The sequence below is a fragment of the Chelonoidis abingdonii genome, chromosome 8 (genome assembly GCF_003597395.2).
Source record: "Chelonoidis abingdonii isolate Lonesome George chromosome 8, CheloAbing_2.0, whole genome shotgun sequence".
In the NCBI taxonomy this organism is placed as follows: domain Eukaryota; kingdom Metazoa; phylum Chordata; order Testudines; family Testudinidae; genus Chelonoidis; species Chelonoidis abingdonii.
In genome coordinates, this window is record NC_133776.1 from 103336287 (window position 1) to 103355345 (window position 19059).

The 19059-nt window shown below is 43.2% G+C and overlaps 1 protein-coding gene across 4 annotated transcripts in view; it reads left to right on the top strand.

The window, feature by feature from the left end:
- Window positions 1-16511: 16511 nt before the first annotated feature.
- The window catches only part of KLHL13 (kelch like family member 13), a 132977-nt gene continuing 130429 nt past the window's right edge, over window positions 16512-19059 (top strand). For all 4 annotated transcript variants that reach the window (XM_032776442.1, XM_032776445.1, XM_032776444.1 and 1 more), the window contains exon 1: window positions 16512-16646. The gene's annotated coding sequence lies outside the window, so the exon portion shown is untranslated. The remainder of the gene's footprint in view (window positions 16647-19059) is intronic.

Below are 19059 nucleotides of genomic sequence, written 5' to 3' on the forward strand. Positions count from 1 at the left end.
ACCACCACTCCAGCGACCAGTCTGCTAGACACTTGCTGCTTGCATAAAGTGTGTGGGGGGGGAGGAGGGATTCCTTTGTGCATATGGAGCCTGATCTCTTGAGATTCTGAGCACCCTCAACTCCTGCTGATGTCAATAGAAGTTGAGAATGCTCCGCACCTTGTTGGATTGAGCCTATTGTGTACAAAGCCTTTTGAGATGAAAAGTGCTATATAATCAGTTAATAAAAATGCCATTACTTTGACATGCGGTTTGACCAATATCCAGCCTTGTGCATTTGTTATCCATTCATATCTAATGTAAGTTACTGTAGCATTTTAAAAATGATTATAAAGTTCAATATGTCTCAAATCTTTCATTTAGGCTCTTTTATGCACAGAAAACAGTCTCTAGCTAATTTAAAATCAGCTGCATATCACTGACTGAGGAACTGGAAACCAGCAAGAGGAGGGAATCTGTCAGTTCACATCAGAATCCCAGTGTATACCTATGGGCATAGCCATTGATCTCCACTCAAGAGAAAGGTTCTAGGGAGATATTAGCTCTTCATCTCCCAGATGAACAGAAACTCGGGTTTGATTTCCTGCCTTTTATTCTCTTTAGAAATTTTTCTGTCTCACTTTTGGAGACCTTCTGTTCCCAGCCTTCCCAAGCAATGAAGTAGTTTCTGTACACCGGGCAGCTGTGTTGCCAAGATCACTTCTGAATTCTAATCCTGTATTGGGTCATTCACAGCACACCTCATGAATACAGCCAGCACTGGAGAATGGGAGGAAGAGGAGCATTTGTAATAGGGAAATGCCATAGCAAGATGTGGAGTAACTTTTTCCTATACAACTGGCCTTAAGTGGAAGCATGGTTTAAATTGCTTCTCACCACTACAGGGACCAGATTTCCGGGTCACAATGGACTTGCTTGTTAGCTAGCTGGTATAACTGCTGCCAAGTGGTCATTAACTTTTAAAACATTTTTTATTTAAATATATATATTTATATTCTAAAGCAAGGGCACTTCAAGAAACTGGCCTATGAAGTTTTACCAGTTCATATATTCCATGAAGATTAAATTACTCATGAAATATTATTTTATTATTGATCAAACCCAAGACATTGGTGGGAAAGAATCAGACATTCATATTTATCCAGTCATGTGTATTTCTATGTGACTAAGATTGATATATACTTTCCTTGAGTTCAAATTAAAAGAGTCTTTTCTGCCTCTCTCCCCATCCACCCCTACTCTCATTCTGAATTTATATGTACCGTATATTAACTGAGAACAATAGAGCTTGAAGTGAACATGAAATCATGCATAAACTACTGCTCCATCTCCCAAGTCTTATTCGAGGGTGATTACAGGTGCTGTTGCAATAGCATTTTGAGTCAGGGTTATGGTTAAATTGTAGCTCTGAAGGAGGCAGAAGTCTCCACAAACCACTGGCTTCACAGTTAGCCAGCTGAATGTGGTGCAATGCAGAAAATTTCTGTATACTTTCCTCCTGTTGTGTACTGACAGGTGTCTAGAGATGCATAGCGAATGATGCGTCCTGGCCTCACTTAATCTCTGGGGCGTCTAGGTAATGATAAATGTTGGGAATGGGGAATACGGCCAATCATTTCTAGAATGTTTTCCTCTCTCTTACATTTAACTTTGATCTTTATAGTTCCTAGAAGGAAATATGTTAGAAACTGGAAGGATGATGAACTGAGCAGACAAATGCATGTACAGATCAAATATATTTGCAGCTGCCACTCGTTTGTCATTAAGCACTAATTGATTCCCAGTGGCATTAAGAAGGCCCAGGTTCACATGTTGTTATGGGATAGCCAGCATTATTTAGCTTTCACACCACTGGACGTGCTTCTAGAAATTGGTTTGAGCCGTCTTTACTAATGAGACTGCTACAGTTTGGAAGGAACTGCCAACAAAGTGCAGACACTGTTTGCCTGTCATTTTATGGTAGGGGAAGAGTCTGGATTTACTCTGGGTGGAAGAGAGATGAAGGCATGCAAATATACAGGATGAGATCCAATATCTTGGGGAAAATTCTGTTTGTCTTTTGGTTACCTTGTCCTCCCAAACAACCGCCCACCCCCTATTCTAGCCACCCCTTGTATCTCATCTGACTGACACTTAGGCCTGGTCTACACTGGGGGGCGGGGAAATCGATCTAAGTTATGCAACTTCAGCTACGTGAATAAGCAACATACTTAGACCTACTCACCGAAGTGTCTTCACTCTGTCTGCGCCTCTCGTGGTGGTGGAGTACAAGAGTTGATGGGAGAGTGCTCAGAGGTTGATTTATCGCGTCCAGACTAGACGCAATAAATCGACCCCCGCTGGATCGATCGCTGCCCGCCGATCCAGCAGGTAGTGTAGACATGCCCCTAGACTGTGAGCTCTCTGGGGGGAAACTCCTTTCTTTATTACGTGTCTGTATAGCATCTAGCACAATGGGGCCCTGATCCTTGGCTGGGGTTCTTAGATGTTATCATCATAAATGATAATGACAGGGCAGCAGCCTCTCAGCTGCGTGAGGTGGACAGGGGTCTTTCTTTCTGAGGAGCAACGAAGTGTGGGAAGACAGTACTCAATGCCTGGTCCCCTCATCCTTCCTTTACTCTGCAGACACACCCGCTGGAATTCCAGGAGGAGGCTCCAAGGGAAGAAATCTCAATGACGATGGTCTTACAGAGAGATTCCCTGATTGGACATGGGGCAAATCCTCAGAGGTCTGTGCCCAGCCCAAGGAGATCTGCAGAAGGCCAGAGCAGTGCTGCCAACTCTCATAATATCTAGTGTTTTTCCTTAAGGCTCCAGCTCCTGGAGTCATGTGAACTCAACTTTCATTTTTTAAAAGGTAAATTTCTGGCCCTCCTGGTTGCAGAGAAGAGCTTGAATAGTGACTCTTAGAGGTTCAGAAACCAGGTAGCATATATAAGAACCTCAATTTTGTTATTTTTTAAAAATCTCATTATTTTAAAGCCAATTTTATAAATTTTGGGGGCCTGACTCATGATTTTTGAACACTTGGGGTTGGCTGTACTACTGGAGCCAACCAGATGGGGCCCTGCACCTTTGAACTGGTTCTAGCCTGACTCCCCCAGCTCCACTGGAGACAACCCCTCATCACAGCTGCGGCTAGGAGCGCCAAGATGGGTATGAGTGGGAGTGAAGTAGCGTCGAGGGCTCCATGGGAGTCCTGGGATGGAAATATCTTTTCTGACCAAGTGCCCCAGGACATCAAACAGCCATGTGGCCTGGTGAGACTTGTCCCTCCCCTCCCCAAGCACGTTCCCCCTTGGGACTAGAGGATCTTGAGGGACAGTATCATGAATCTCAGTGAGGAAGGAGGGAGACAGGGCCCTGTTGTTAAATAGATATTTCATCTCTGTAGGGCAGCTTTATCTGTGAGTCTCTCACGATTAACCTGGTGCTTTAGGAATGGCTGTGGATTGCATCTGCTGGAGTATTCTAACAGGGAAGTTGTGAAAGACTCTTTTCTAGAGTTCTGCTTGTAGTATAACCTCTGAGAGGGCTATGTTCCTTCACTGTTGGCCCCAAGAGTAAATCATATTAAAATATCAGTTGAATAGAAAATGAAAGCACTCTGGTAGTATCAGTATTGGGAGATAGATTGAAGTAAGGAGAATTGCAACCTTGTCTCAGTGAGTGTGACTGGCCCATTCAAATGTATCAGAACGCAGCAATGGGCCCTATGGCTTGCAGGTGGAGAAAGTCATATTATTTGGAGTCAAAATGCCACCAAAACCTTTCACGTTCCCATTGTCTTCATGAGAGTATTTGCTGCTGATCTGAAAGGAAAACAAAATTGTAACCATATTTAGAGCTGTGTAAACCCAATAGATAAATATATATACCTGCCAGTTTGTAAAGAGACAAACTACAGAGGCAGAGCAGTTCATTTGGTATAAATATATTCAGTTATTTCAGCTAAAATTAGTTAGGGACAGCAGCACATGAAATAAACAAGATACCATCATTTGATTTTAATGTCTTTCCACCTTGCTGCAGGCCAAAATTCAATTAACATTCAGATTTGCTAGGTTAAAGTGCAATTCCCCCTCCCCCCCATCCCCCAGGAGCTGCACAATAAAGAGAAAATGGCATCCACAACACCTGCCTAGAATTCTGAACGTCAGCAACCACCCCAGAAAACGTGGCAGCTGCAGTGCTGCAGCAGGAGTAATTTATCTTTTCAGGCCTCCTTGCCAATAATATGGGGCATCAACAAAACATTTTTGCAGAGTCAGAAATTTGTGGTTTTAAACCCTAGGCTTCTTGATTGAAAAAACATTGGAAATTTCCCAATTATTTTCTCCCTCCGAAAAGGACAATTGATTATTTTAAAAGTGAGTTGTGAACCAGTAAGTGCGGTGGGTCGAAACAGGCTCAGCAATCCTTTGCATTCATAGAACACAGAGGGGTGAGAAAACTACAACAAAAACTGATAATGATAGATAAATGTTTGACAAGCTGCAGCCAAGTCTAACAGTTCTGTTGCCAGCAGGATCGTCATGTGGTGTAAAAATCAACACCCAAAACCACAGCTTGCTCATGTCTATAGATTTTATTTAATTTATGCAATCACTAGTTATAGCAATTCCATTTGAATTTAGTAATATACAGTATTACCAACCCCAAACATCCAAAAATCATGAGTCAGACCTGCCACCCCCAAATCATGAGATTGGCTTGAATATCATGAGATTGAAAAAATGTGGGACTTTTTATTTGCCTTCTGGTTTTTGCCTCTTTAGGTTTAACATTTTCAAACTCTTCTCTGGAACACCGAGGGCTAGTAACTGATCTTTTTCTTTTTTCTTCTTTTTTTAATGAAAGCAGAGATTCCAGGAGTTGGGGCTTTAAGAAAAATGCCAAATATTATGACACTTGTGATAAAATGCCACAACAACAGCTGGAAACACCTCACAACAAACATGACAAAGAAAAATAAGGTACAATATGCAAGTGATTCCTTACAATGGTAGCTTTGGTACTACAACTAAGGTGTTTGCCACAGAAATTCAGTGTGTTTGAATGTATTCTGTGTATGTTTAATTCAAATTTTAATACAAACTGCTATAGAAAAGACTCGAAAAAAATAAGTTTAGTCACCTAACATCAGATCAACATATCAAGGCAAAAATGTAGAGTGCGCTTTGTGCTGGGCAACTCACAGTTATTAGCATGGTGAATTTTTCTTTTCTTATAAACAGGTTTACACTGAGAAGAATAAATGCCAGGGTTCAGATGTCATCATGCATAAGTCTGTGCTGAAAACCCCTCCGCTAGGATTTCCTCCCACCAGTCACAGCTTCTAGCGCATGTGTTACAATGAGAGGGTACCTTCCATCCAACCTTGTGTGGGCCTGTCAGGGAAATGGAAGTAAGACTTAGGTCAAAGAGGATCCTTCACACTGCTGAGAGCCCCTGTCCTGGGACTAGCTTTCCCGAAGTGGGCAGGAATGGGATGGGTTCAGGTCCTCTATGCAGGCTAAAGCAGGTCAAAGGATCACTCTGACTTGTACCCTGTTGCAATAGCTACAGCGGGGGTAGGCAACCTATGGCACACGTGCCGAAGGCGGCATGCGAGCTGATTTTCAGTGGCACTCACACTGTCTGGGTCTTGGCCACCAGTCCAGGGGGGGCTCTCTGCATTTTACTTTAATTGTAAATGAAGCTTCTTAAACATTTTAAAAACCTTATTTACTTTACATACAACAATAGTTTAGTTATATATTACAGACTTATAGAAAGAGATCTTCTAAAAACATTAAAATGTTTTACTGGCACACGAAACCTTATATTAGAGTGAATAAATGAAGACTCGGCACACCACTTCTGAAAGGTTGTCAATCCCTGAGCTACAGAATGGCTGGGGCCTAAGACTGTCCTGGCCACATCTTCCTCCTCTCCCTTCCCTGCCCTATCACATCTCCTCTGCCACAGGGCTCCTGTGGAGGGGCAGAGAGAACAACACAGCTGCAGGAGAGCTACATGTGGAGTCTGAAGAGCAGTGCTGCACTGGGCCCAATGTCTTAGCTCCTGCTAGGACAGTGCATATGAATGGTTAATGTAAGTCCACGATAAGACACTGGGCAAGGGGCTGCAAAAGGGTCTAAGCAGAAAGTGAGCCATGAAGGCCCAGCTTTATGGATAGAACTGAGCCTCTTTCACTAATAAAGTTCTCCATTTAGTGTTAGCAGAAAACTGCTCTGTCATGTGACAATCATACAGGGTATGTCCAGACTACCCGCAGTATCGGCGGGTAGAGATCGATTTTTCGGGGATCGATATATCGCGTCTCATCTAGTCAACACGGGGAGCCGAGCCGTCGATCTCGCGCAGTGAGGATGGGAGGTAAGTTGGAATAAGATACTTCAACTTCAGCTACTGTATTTCTGTAGCTGAAGTTGCGTATCTTACATCGACACCCCCCCCCCCGCCCCAGTGTAGACCAGGCACAGAAACACAGCCCAGTAACATGGGTCTGTAGCTGTAGCTGCCTTCAAGGCAGTAGAGCTGAGCAAAAAACAGGAGGGAATTTCCATCCAAATGAATTCCTATTTCTTCTCTTGAAATTCAAAAACAATACCTACAGCTTCTCTTTTTCTTTCTCTGTCCTACTACTGAGATTAGCTTTGTTCCTAAGGTTATGTCTACACTATGAGCTAGGGGAGTGATTCCCCGGCTTGTGTACCTGTACTTGTGCTATTTCTCATTGAGCTAGTGCTAGTATAAATAGCAGTATCGCCATGGTAGCATGGCTAATGGCTGCACAGCTGAGCCGCACCAGGTACATTCCTACTACACAACATTGCCTCTGCTAATTCTTGTAATTGGGAAGTCTGCTCCGTCCTTTTGAAAAACTAATACAGCTGCAGCACAGCTAGTTGGGATTTCTCGGCCCCTGTTTCCATTAGTTCTCAAAGGGATTTTAGAAATATTTGCTCTGTATTTGAAAACTGCAGTTGTCCAGACAAACTGAAGAGCAATCTAATGGGCTCTGGCATACTATCCATTTTACCTCTAATTTCAAATTTAAGGTATTTCTGCATTTCATGCACAGTATTAACAGGATTTCACTGTGCCACACATCTCATTATTTAAAAAGCAATATTTTAAAAAGACATCAGGGCACTGCAGCTGCAATCAGTACTAAAGTAATGAGCTTCTAAAGTGACTGACCTCTTCCACCTCAGTGTTTAATGTGTTGCATATCACTTATAATTACTGTGCCAATAGCGATGGCCAATGCTTTACAACCCACACCCTGTACTAATTCATTCTGTCTCTTTGATAGGAGTGTCACAGCCAAAACTCATAGCATTGCGAATCTTAAAATTCAAGTGTAAATTCATATCTAGAAATGAGACAAGCAAGGAGTTTTAGAAGCAGGCTTAGACACGGCCATTCCTTCAGATGCTAGCCAACAAAGTAGTATTCCTAGGAATAACATCTTAATAGTTTTACACACACTGATGTGCACTGGGCACTGCTGTAGTGATATCCTCAGGGATGTCATGCCACCAGCCTTGTCCCCTAAAACTAACATATAGACACACTGCAATGCTCACCAGTTGGGGTGCTCCCTGCAAGGTAGGGTATTCAGCATTGGCATGATAGACTTGTCACTTAAGAGCATCTCCCATTTGAAAATTAATCTCCAAGTACAGGGCCAGATGGTGATGCCTTTACTCACGTTGAGCAGCATCTTTCCTGACTTCAGTGGAAACGCTTGTGGGGAAAGGTGCTATTCAACATGAATACAGATTGCGAAGCCTAGCCCACAGAAATTTTATATTCAAACATGTTGTAATGCGAATTGACGTCTTATTGGTTTGTGTTACTGTCTTTGTTACAGTATATGAACATCTGATGCATTGCTTGAATGATCCGCCATCCCTAACTAAAATATTCCTGGGCTGGGGTGTGTGTGTGTGCAGCATTTTCCTTGCATTGGCTGGTACAACAAAGATGATTTTTTTTTAAATCATTTTACAGATTTAAAAATTAGGTGACAGAAGAAAACAAGCACATAGGGTGTTGTGAGACAGACCATTCAACAAGACACTTGTTTAGAGGGGTGAGTCTTTTATGGTTGCTTCAGTTGACACCATGCTGAGTCCAAGGATTTTAATTATCTTACAGGGAATTTTTGACTGGCTTTCTCATTTTTTAAAAAATCCTTCTTTTAAAAGTTTAGGGTTTTTTTTTGGCATATCTAATCTTGTCCCTAAGGATATTCAATTCAATTGTTTGTAGGTTTTAGGATAACTTGTTTATTTATCTCTCAACAAGAAACAACTTACCAAGGGCATGGCTACACTTGCAAGTTAAAGTGCATTAAAGCAGCTCCAGGCGCCCTAACTCCTGACCCATCCACACTGGCAAGGCACTTAGAGTACCTGGACTCTGCAGCTGGAGCGCTCCTGGTAATCCATCTCCATGAAAAGCATAATGCTTGTTGCGCCTCGGCTGAAACACCCCAGCGTCATTGTGAATGAGGTGTTGCATTACTGCACTTTGATCGGCCTCTAGAAACGTCCCATAATCCCCTTAAGTCAAGTGGCCATTCTCCTTATTGTTTTGGAATCAGCTGTAGGAATGCGGATATACCCTTTCAAAGCTCCATTTCTGACATCCGGCATGCTTATCTGCTCTGGGACAAAGCAACCATTATTGTAGAATATTGCTTGCTGTGAGTGTGAGAGAGAGGCGGGGGCAGAAGGGTCTGAACTTACATTACAACATGCTGACACACTCTCAGCACCCCCAGAAACCCACTCTCTCTCCCCCTACATAAATACAACACACTCTCTGTCACAATCCACCCCATCTCGCACATTTGAAAAGCATGTAGCAGCCACTTGAACACTGGGATAGCTACCACAATGCACTGCTCTTTGTGGCATTGCAAAAGCTGCTAATGTGGCCACACCAGCGCGCTTTCAGCTGAGAGTGTAAACATTTGGCAGCGTTTTCCCTGCTGCGCTCTCCGAAGTCTGGTTTAACTCCCAGTGCTCTACATCTGCAAGTGTAGCTATGCCTCAGGTAAACACTATATTGATGCTACTGCAATCTAGCCTGACTGTATTCACTCTCCCATTCTCTGTAACTGGTTCCTGCCTCTGACTGTGAGAGAGCCTGTGAGCTTAATATGTCCTATATTGCTCTTAGGATGATCTTGATGAAGCACTGCTTAGTATCCTGCAGGACGTGTGGAACGTCATACCTCCTGCTAAAGCATTGCCCAGAGCACACATAATGAATATTCTCTTATTGTTCCCATGATCAGGTTTATGAGTGGTATGGGGCATATTAAGCTCCTTCCCTAGTGGATCAGCCAGAACTGATTGATGGAAAACTCCCAAAGCGTTGACATTTACTATATTTGGTTCACTTGGAGCCATCGATCTGTTCTTGTTTGGAGTTGGATTTGGTAATGTATTTCCTGGCAGTAATCAATAATTATTTTATATTCAGTATGACACTTAATTGTGAGTAAACCAAAAGACAGATTGCTTGGATATAAGAACTATTGATTGCCAGCAGAAGGCACACTTATCAGCTAACTTTCTGAAGAGCAGAAATATTAAACTACTCTTCTGTATTGCACTGATGACACTGGGAAAGTGACAAATAGGTCTTCTACTCAAGCATGAATGGATGGTATTGAATCAAACTTGCCACATCTTGGGTCAAATTCTACTTGCCTCATTCACATGAGCAGGGACATAGAAAACCAATGGGAATGCTTGAATAAGGCAAGCAGGGTCTCATTCTTAATAGGTGCTTTATGATTTTTAAAGTCATAGGTAGCAATATTTTTATCCTGCTTAGATACTACAGTGATAGATGATTTACTAATACCGATAAATATTCTCAGTTTCCAGTTTGCTACTCTTAGTGCACAAGGAAAAACAAGAGGCCACGCATCACCTCCTTCTGTATGGAAAGAAATCTCCATAAAGAGCTATCAGTGGCGCCCAAACTATTCATGTTAATGCCTCCCCCCCTTACCAGTAATGGAATCTGTCTGTGCCCGCCTCCCCATTACAGTCAGTTAGCTCAGCAGAAGAATTTGGGCTGAAGGCGGAGCTGGGGTTGGAACTGGGATAGAGGAGGAGCTGGGGCTAGAGGTGGATGTGGCCTGGGGGTGGAGAGGGAAGGAGGACAGAGCTGGGCTGGAGCCGGAGAGAGCTTTGGATGGGGTGGGAGCTGGGTAAGGGGTTGAATGGTGCTGCGACTGGGACCGGAGCTGGACTGGAGGTGGAGTGGAGTGTGACTGGGAACAGGGCTGGGAGGTGCTCCCAACGTGGGGACTGGCCCGGGCCCTGCTGAATATTTCTCCATGACACTCTAGGGGGCACGCCCCATAATTTGGGGACAACTGAGCTAGATTGTGACTTTGCTAAAAGCCCTGAGTAAAGGGCAGTGCAGAACCAGATTTTGCCTCACTGAGCATCCCTGCTGTTCTCTTACACCAAGGGGAAATTATCTGCACCAGCCCTATACCTGGCACAGATTCTTTCCCTCTCCTCTCAGCTGTACTGGTGGGTGTACTGGGAGAGAGGCTCTGCCCTCTTCTTGCCCATCTCTACCCACCTGCCCAGAAAGGGCAACAGCGGCCCTATGGAAGGTTCTCCCACCCTCCCCCTGCACTGCTACTGGCATTATGGATATGCCAAGGAGTAAGGATGCACCTTGTGTCCCCTGCTCCCCTGAGCAAGTGTCTAGCCAGTAGCATGCCTGTGCCTATAATATCAGTTTTGTGCTTCAATAGGAAAAAGCCTTTTCAGATATTTGAGCAGTAGGATTAAATAGATATATATATTCATATATTCCACATTCTCAAAGCTCATGAAGAGCGATATGTGAAGAAGGAATATCATTTGTCACAGGGGAGCAAAGGCATATAAGTGTGCAATGCAACACTGTCTAGCCAGTTGAATACAGAGTTTAATGAGATGAAAATAGTTTTCTACCACTGAAAGTAATTTTTTACAGAAGGTGTTATAGCAATTGGTCAACAAGAACAATAAGGTCTTCCTCTGAAGACAGCAATTAACCTATTATTTTAGCTGACCATTTGAACTTGTGCTCTGTAAATGCGAATGTGATTAGTTAACGAGTCACAAAACAGCCAAAACTTTCATTGCCATCAAACCAAAGCTCTGTTCATTCTGAATCTTGCTGTATGGACATTTTAGTAAAAGAGCCATTGATGGAAGTGATATTAAAAGAGCTATTGTAGTAGGATGCATATTTGAAACTGAGTACAGTACAGTTACCCTTTTGCATTGACATTTGTTGGAAGCATTGCCATGCTGTTTGCCATTTGAATAACAAAAAAAAAATTGTTGGATAATTTTTTGCTACAGTGGAAAAAGACAGAGAGGGAGAAAAAAAGAGGGAAAGGGAGGATGAAGCAGCAAAGTTGACAAAGTATCACATAAAAAAATAAGATTTCCCATCTTGATAAAATCTTCTTTTGGGAAAATCTAAGTCTGGGTACAAATCGATGCTCTATTAGTCAGTAACATTGCTAATACAGTGTAAGGAGTGTGTATGGATGGATGCAATCAAGTGAGCTATAATTAAAATTTGTGGGGAAACTGTTTCTAGGATCAGAAATACACACTTCTTACACTGTATTAGCAATGTTACTGACTAATAGAGCATCAATTTGTACCCAGACTTAGATTTTCCCAAAAGAAGATTTTATCAAGATGGGAAATCTTATTTTTTTATGTGATACTTTGTCTTCCTTTAGTTCATTTGTTACTATGCCATGAATGTATCCATCTATTCAGAACAGAACAGAGAGCATTAAGGCCCTGATCTTGTAGGCACTTATCCGTATGCTTAACTTTAAACATGTGAGTACTCCCACTGACTGTAGCATGAGTAAGTGCTTGTAAGATCAGCAATTTAAATTGTAGTGTTCTTAATGAACCCTAAACATAATTATAGGTATCTGAGCTTTAATAAAGCTTAGTTTCTCATTTAACAAAGCTTCTTGTTGAGCTTTGTAACAAGTAATATTGTAGTTTATGACTTAAATCTGTTAAATTAAACCAAGTTCAGTTTACACCACGTATTGCTTGGGGTCTGGGGTGGTAGCTATGCTTTAATTTTGTTTTCTTGACTAAGTAGTAGCCCACGAAAGCTTATGCTCAAATAAATGTGTTAGTCTCTAAGGTGCCACAAATACTCCTGTTCTTTTTATAGTAAATACTGTTATATTGGGAACATCATTGAATGGACCTGGTTCTCTCTCCAGCCCTTTGCATAGTCAATAATACCAGTGCATAGCGTGTAATCCATTACTGTTCTGATTAGACAGTGTTTTGTGCTCACTCTGTATTCACTTAGCACTGCTGTAAAGGACTACAAAAGTTACAGAGCCACAGAGAATCATGTACATATGGTAAACAGAGTCTCCTTTGTTGAAAATACACAGATGAGTCTAAAAGTGGAAAAGCAGGTAGAGTGAATGAGCAGCCTTTTGCATTCCTGAGATTGGAGTTAAGACATCTAACAAAATGTTTAATTTAGTAGCCATTATGACAGCTAAATTTGCGGGGAAAATGTTAGCATTAAACTAGATAAGGGACATGCAGCCTACCTTAGCTGTTATATTTTCAGCTTAATGATCAGGCATATTGGCAATTAAAATGGGTACCTCAGAAAGCAGGAGTGATATAATAAATGAAATATTGTTTTTGACAACAGAGTTAGTATATTAGGGTGTGAATATAGTATTAGCATGGATTCCAGCACATGCTGTGATACCTGATAGTAAAGTGGTAAATAAAGAAACAAAAAATGCTTTAAAAATGGAGAAATTGATATAAAGGTTCCTTTGAGTAAGCAGGAATTTAAAAGTTTAGTTAAAAAGCCTTTAAATACAGGAATTGTAGACTAAGGAGAAAAGAGGAAGAAGATTCTATGAAGTATGCCACAAAACAGAGGATAATGCGTGGCTCCAAAGTTATGAAAGGATCAGTGAGAGGCCCATAGTTAGACTGTTAACTGGTCACTGTGGTGTGAATAATAGTTTATATTTACTGAATAGACACAAAGATGGGTTATTAACACATGTAAGATTAAAGAACCAGTTGATCCCTTGATATGGGAATGCAAGAGAGTTCCCAGGAAAGAAAGGATCTTTATGAAAAATGTAGAGCAGTTCTCAAACTTCATTGCATCACGACCCGCTTCTGACAACAAAATTACTACAGGGGAAAGGGGGCTGAAGCTTGAGCCCCACTGGCCTGGGGGTTGGGGTGGGTTTAGGCTTCTGCACCGGTACCAGCAACTCTAATGCAGGCCCTGGCAACCCCATTAAAATGGGGTCGTGACCCACTTTGGGGTCCTAACTCACATTTTGAGAACCACTTAACATGACAGAACATATTATGAAGGGTTCAGTGAGAGTACTGGGAAAGTGGAGTGCTGTTAAAAAGCTCTACTTTGTTTTTGGAGGATACACAGCAGGGTAAGAGAATGTACATTAATGTACAAGGAATATTGTATGTGGTGATTACAGACTCAGCCACAAAGAATAAAAAGAATCACGTCCAATATAATTATGAAAGAAACATAGTGGGTGAGGTAATATCTTTTTTTGGACCAACTTCTATTGGCAGAAGGGACAACCTCTTCAGCTTCATAGAGCTCTTCTTTAGGTCTGGAAAAGAAAACTAGGCTGTCCAAGCTAATTATAAGGGGGCAGAATGTTTAGCATAATGGTTTCAGATATGTTGTTGGGCAGACTTAAAATAAAGTGGGCAGTTAACACCTCTGCAGTCATTGGACAATGGAGGGTTGGTAGGTAGCAGGGTGTGTTACAAGTTGTAATGGGCCATAAAACCAGTGCTTATTAAATCCAATTTTTTAGTGTCCAGCAGAGTTATGAATTTATGTTCCCAGGCCCATCTTTTGAAAGTGTGATGCAGGTATAGAAGCTGCTCCAATAAAAGATATTATCTCACCCACCTTATTTCTCTAATCCTGGAACCAAGCCCTAGTCTGCACTACACACTGAGGTCGACTTAAGGCAGCCTACTTCATATCTTGTCCTCACTGGAAAAGTTATATGGTAACTCTGACCATAACAATAACACTTCTGATCAATTTAAAATGCAAAGGGAAATACTTTATTTTCGTTTGGCTACTAGATTTCTTATTTTAGGCTTGGTCTATAAAACCATTCAAATCTGTACAGAATATAACAAGCTCAGACAAAATGAAATGTAATATCTGCCAAATATTTCATCTGATGTGACTATTACCCATTTGCTCTTTCTGTGTTTCTGTCTTGTGCACAAGTTAGTATGTAACACAAAAGGAGAATATGACATGCAGGGAAACAGTGGACTGTATGCACAATTAGGGTGATGTTAGACCACATGGTACTTCAGGGGGGACTGAAGAATGAAGAGCCTCCAGTAAGCAGCATTAACTCTCCTGAACAAGGAGCATATTGCCTCTTTTTCACTGCTGCTTGCATGACCCCTCCAGCACATTTCCTTTACAGCAGGCACTCCCATAGCAAATATCTTCCTCTTTGTCCATCTCTCCTTTCTTGCACTATTGTTTTGTTATATTCCTTTCCCCCATGATGTGTATTGGGGGGGGGGAGGGGGAAGACATTCATCATTTTACAGGAATAGGTGAAGAGCACCTAAAAATCTCTAGGAAAAGCTGAAAATATCACATCTTATAATTCACTGGTTTGTATATTGCAGAAGAGTCCTAGTGAGGATCCTGGCCTCCTCATATTAGGTATTGTATGAACACATACTTTCTTGTAAAGCATCACACGTATGCATGGCACTTTACAGGACAGTAAAATATGGGGGGAGGGATAGTTCAGTGGTTTGAACATTGGCCTGCTAAACCCAGGGTTGTGAGCTCAATCCTGAGGAGCCCTTTTGGGATTGGTCCTGCTTGAGCAGGGGGTTGTAGATGATCTCTTGAGGTCCCTTCCAACCCTAATAATCTATCTTAAAAAAAAAAGATGTTTGCACTGACTAGCATGCACTATAAAGCCTGTTACATGGCCACAAAGAACTACTTCAGGATCAAGACTTACAGTTGGCTGTCACACCTAGATAGAAGATATGAGACAGTGAGAGGCCAGAGGAGGGTTGCCATAGGTTAAGGTTGTGGTCCTCCTTGTATCCATATAGTCTTTTTGTGTACTGAGCAATTTCATTTCTGACTACTGCGTACTTCACATGGCCAGCTCTGCTACCCTGGATGTTACTTGGACACGTAGGGCTGCCCAAAAGCAGATCTGTGTGATACAGACAATGTCAGATGAAAACCCAGGGTCAGTTAGGCCACATGCATGACCCAGTCCCTTCTTCCTCCTTATACAGCATCAATGAAGAAGCAATGAACTCCAGACAGGATGAATCATGTAATCCTGTCCTGTTACAAGGTGAACTCTGAGCCCAATTGATCAAGGGCGATTACCAGTCAGAAAACAGTTCAGCTCCCAGACACTTAGTAACAGACCGCAAAAGCAGCAATTCTTGAACAAAACCCTTCAAAAACAGACTCCAATGAGAAACTGCAGACTGGAATTAATTTGCAAACTGGATACCAACAAATTCAGCCTGAACAAAGACTGGGAGTGGATGGCTCATTAAAGAACTAAAAAACTAATTTCCCAGTGCTAATTTCCCTACTGTACTGACACCGTCTTGTCAATTGTTTGAATTGGGCCACCCTGATTACCACTACAAAGTGATTCTCCTCTTGTCGATAATAGCCTCTTAATTGAATGTCTCATTAGGATTGGTAAGGCAACCCCATCTTTTATCTACTGTGTGTGCATCTATCTATAGATCTTCCTACTGTATTTTTCACTCTATGCATCTATGAAGTGGTCCTATCCCACAAAAGCTATCGCCCAAATACATTTGTTAGTCTCCAAGGTGCCACAGGACTTCCAGTTGTTTTCACCTCCATATAACGACACACACACGGTTTCCCTAGTCTACCAAGCCTACATAGTGGAGCAGAGTCTGGTGGCTGAGCGGGGCCAAGCAGTAACCCATCTCGGGGGGGGGGGCAGGTGCACCCGAATAACCCGAGTCTTGGAGCCCCACCAGAGAGAGACGGAGATGTTATCCCGCATGACTGGGGAGCACGGCAGCTGCAGGTGTGACCCCAAGCCCAGCTGAGCCCAGACCCTGTCCACCGTCTCTGAGCGCTTATCGCCAGCCAGAATGGCACATGGCTTGGGGATATTTAGGTTGAGACCAGGTGGGGAAGCCCCCTCCCCCTTCCAGAGCCCCAGCCCAGCCGCCCACGCCCCGCCCCCATCTTAGGCTCGCTTCCCTCCTCCCCTCGCAACTGCCTTGCCCGTAACTTAATCCCGACCCGCCGCGCAGGCGCAATGGCGCGCGGCCGCCATCTTGGCGGCGTGCCGTCGGCGGGGCGGGCGGGGGAGTCTCCCAGTCCGGACTCGGGACTTTTGAAAAGCTCCGGAGTGCGGGGGGGCCGCGGGCTCCGGGGCTGAGTCGCTGCCTGAGGCCGGGACCGAGCCGACCGGCGCCTGCTTTTCTCCGGCGGGGCAGCTCCGGGGCTTCCGCGTCCAGCGGGTGAGGCGGGTTGGTGCCGGGGAGCGGGCGCCCCTCGCCGGGGTTCGGGTGAGGGGGCGCTGCGTGCGCCGCCCCGGTGAGCGGGTGCCGCTGAGCAGGGGGTCACGGCGCGGGGGGGGATAGAGGGGGTCAGTTTGAGCGCGCGGGGGGTGGCGGGGGCCGTGTCTCTCTCCTCCCCCTGCCCAGGAGGCTGGTCCCTTCCCCCGCTGGGAGAAGTGCCGTGCTGCTGCCTTGCCCCTCCAGGCGGACACTTCGCGGGCTCAGGAACCGCCTCCCCGCCCGCCACCGCCTTTTGCTGCCCGGTTCGGCTGCGGGGAGCGTGCCGGGGTCCATTGCCGAGGGGAACAGAGATGCCTGTGACAGCAATCGACTTGGCTGGGCTCCCTCCCTGCTCTGCAGTTAGGCCCCGCTCTGTGCCTCCCTGGGTACTATTCGCGGTTCTTGATGCCTAGGAAAATGTCTACTGCGAACTTGTGAAACCCTCTGAGCTCTTAGCACAGTTAGTTCCTTTGCGCACATGCACCTAATCTACCTTGTTTGCTTGGTAGAGGAGAGGGATTTTTTTGAGAGTAAGCATTCTGAGTGCCAACAAGATATTGATACCAGCTTTCTGAGCTGCTGCAGTCAGCAACAGAGGTGTTGTGCTTCAGATAATCCAGAGGTGTGAGCTATGTCTAAATATTGTACAGAATATTACTGAGAAGCCTCAGTCATTCTCATTTTGCCAGTCTATACATTTGGTAATCCTCGTCAGAAACCTTGAGGAACTCTCCCCATTTCTCAACAGAGATTTCATAGCAAAGCCAGTTCTGTAATCCTGTTTAATATTACTAAAATGTACTACAGACTATTTTAACACATTGAATTTGGGTGATGATTAAGACTAATCCACATACTTCAAAATAAGAGTGTCTTTAAAAAAAATGTGTTCTTTTATGCCCTAATATGCAAAGTTCAGCAAACTGCAGTGGATCTCTAGCATATTAGCATGTTGCGGTGCATCTAAAGCAAGAATACTTACAGGGACACTGTCAGGTTGAAACAGCTTTCCAATAATAAGCTCACTGTAGTTTTTCCCTGAGTTCCAGCCAGTTTTGCTTTTACATTTCCTTTTTAAAATACTTTCCGCTACAGCTCTGTAATTAAAAGGGAACATAGTAGTGGCTAAGGCCCCAGTCATGCAGAAAGAACTATGAAGTTGAAACCCTGTACCCTCAGAAAGTGGATACAAAGAGCAGTCACTGGAGATCCCCTCTGTAGGAATGGGTAACTGAGTACATTGTGGCAACAGTGACATTGGCTATACAGGGAGTGCTATTGCATGTACAAAATAAAGTAATTTTTCCATAATTTCTTCAAACAGTAGTAACCAGAGATGTTGCTTGTTACAACAGCAGGTTAAAAAAAAGGCACAAAAGTGACTTAAGTTAATGGTATCCCATTTGCAAAGTCTAAGATTCACTGCTTTATCTTTCTGAGCACTTGTACACCCTTCTATTTATGTCAGTATAATTTATGTCACTCAGGGGTGTGAATAAGCCACCGAACTAAGTGCTGATGTGGACAGCGCTATGTCAGCTGGAGAGTCTTCCCCAGATGCACAGTGCCACCACTGTAGTGCTTTTAGTGTAGACTAGCCCTAAATGTAACTCAACACCCCTAGGAGATATTAGGCAGTGGAGGTCAAACCCAGGACCTCTGGTTCTGAAAGCAAGAGCCTCTACTAGCTGAGCTAAAAGTCCCTGTTATGTTACATCAAAGGTTATATGGATTCAAATCTCTGTGTGGGACAACCATATTGATCATGGGTTATATAAGCAAATTGAGAAATTAGAAGTTTTTGTTTTAAGAACTAGCTATGTAGAAGAGGTGATGGAATTATGTTTTAAGTATCAGTGTGTGTCAGTAATATTACATAACTTTTTCCATGGCTGTTCAATAGCTTATGGAAATTGACTCAGTTGGGCTCCCTCAGACTAGGTTCCACTGAATAGGTATCTACTTAACAATCTGTCATCACCACGTCTGACATCCTCATGAGTCTCAGAAGAGATACCAAGGATTGAACAGATGTGGTGGATGAGCCCTCTTCTACTTCAAGACGGCGTCTATTCATGAGAATCTTTAAAAATTCTCAGCATGCTGCACTGGTGGAAGACTGCTTGCAGATGTTTTTATCACTGAATTTTTTTATTCTAGTTTTTGTGACAAAGGATTACTACATCTGAAAGATGGAGTATCGATAAATCTCAGAAGATTTGAGTGTCTCTAAGTATGCTGCTTCTGTATCCTTTTGTGATCTGTGTCTTCACTGAAAAAAGATGTTTACACTAGGACTGCCAAGCGGTTAAATAAATCACGATTAATCATGCAGTTAAAAGAAGTAATCGCGATTAATTGTGTGATTATTCAC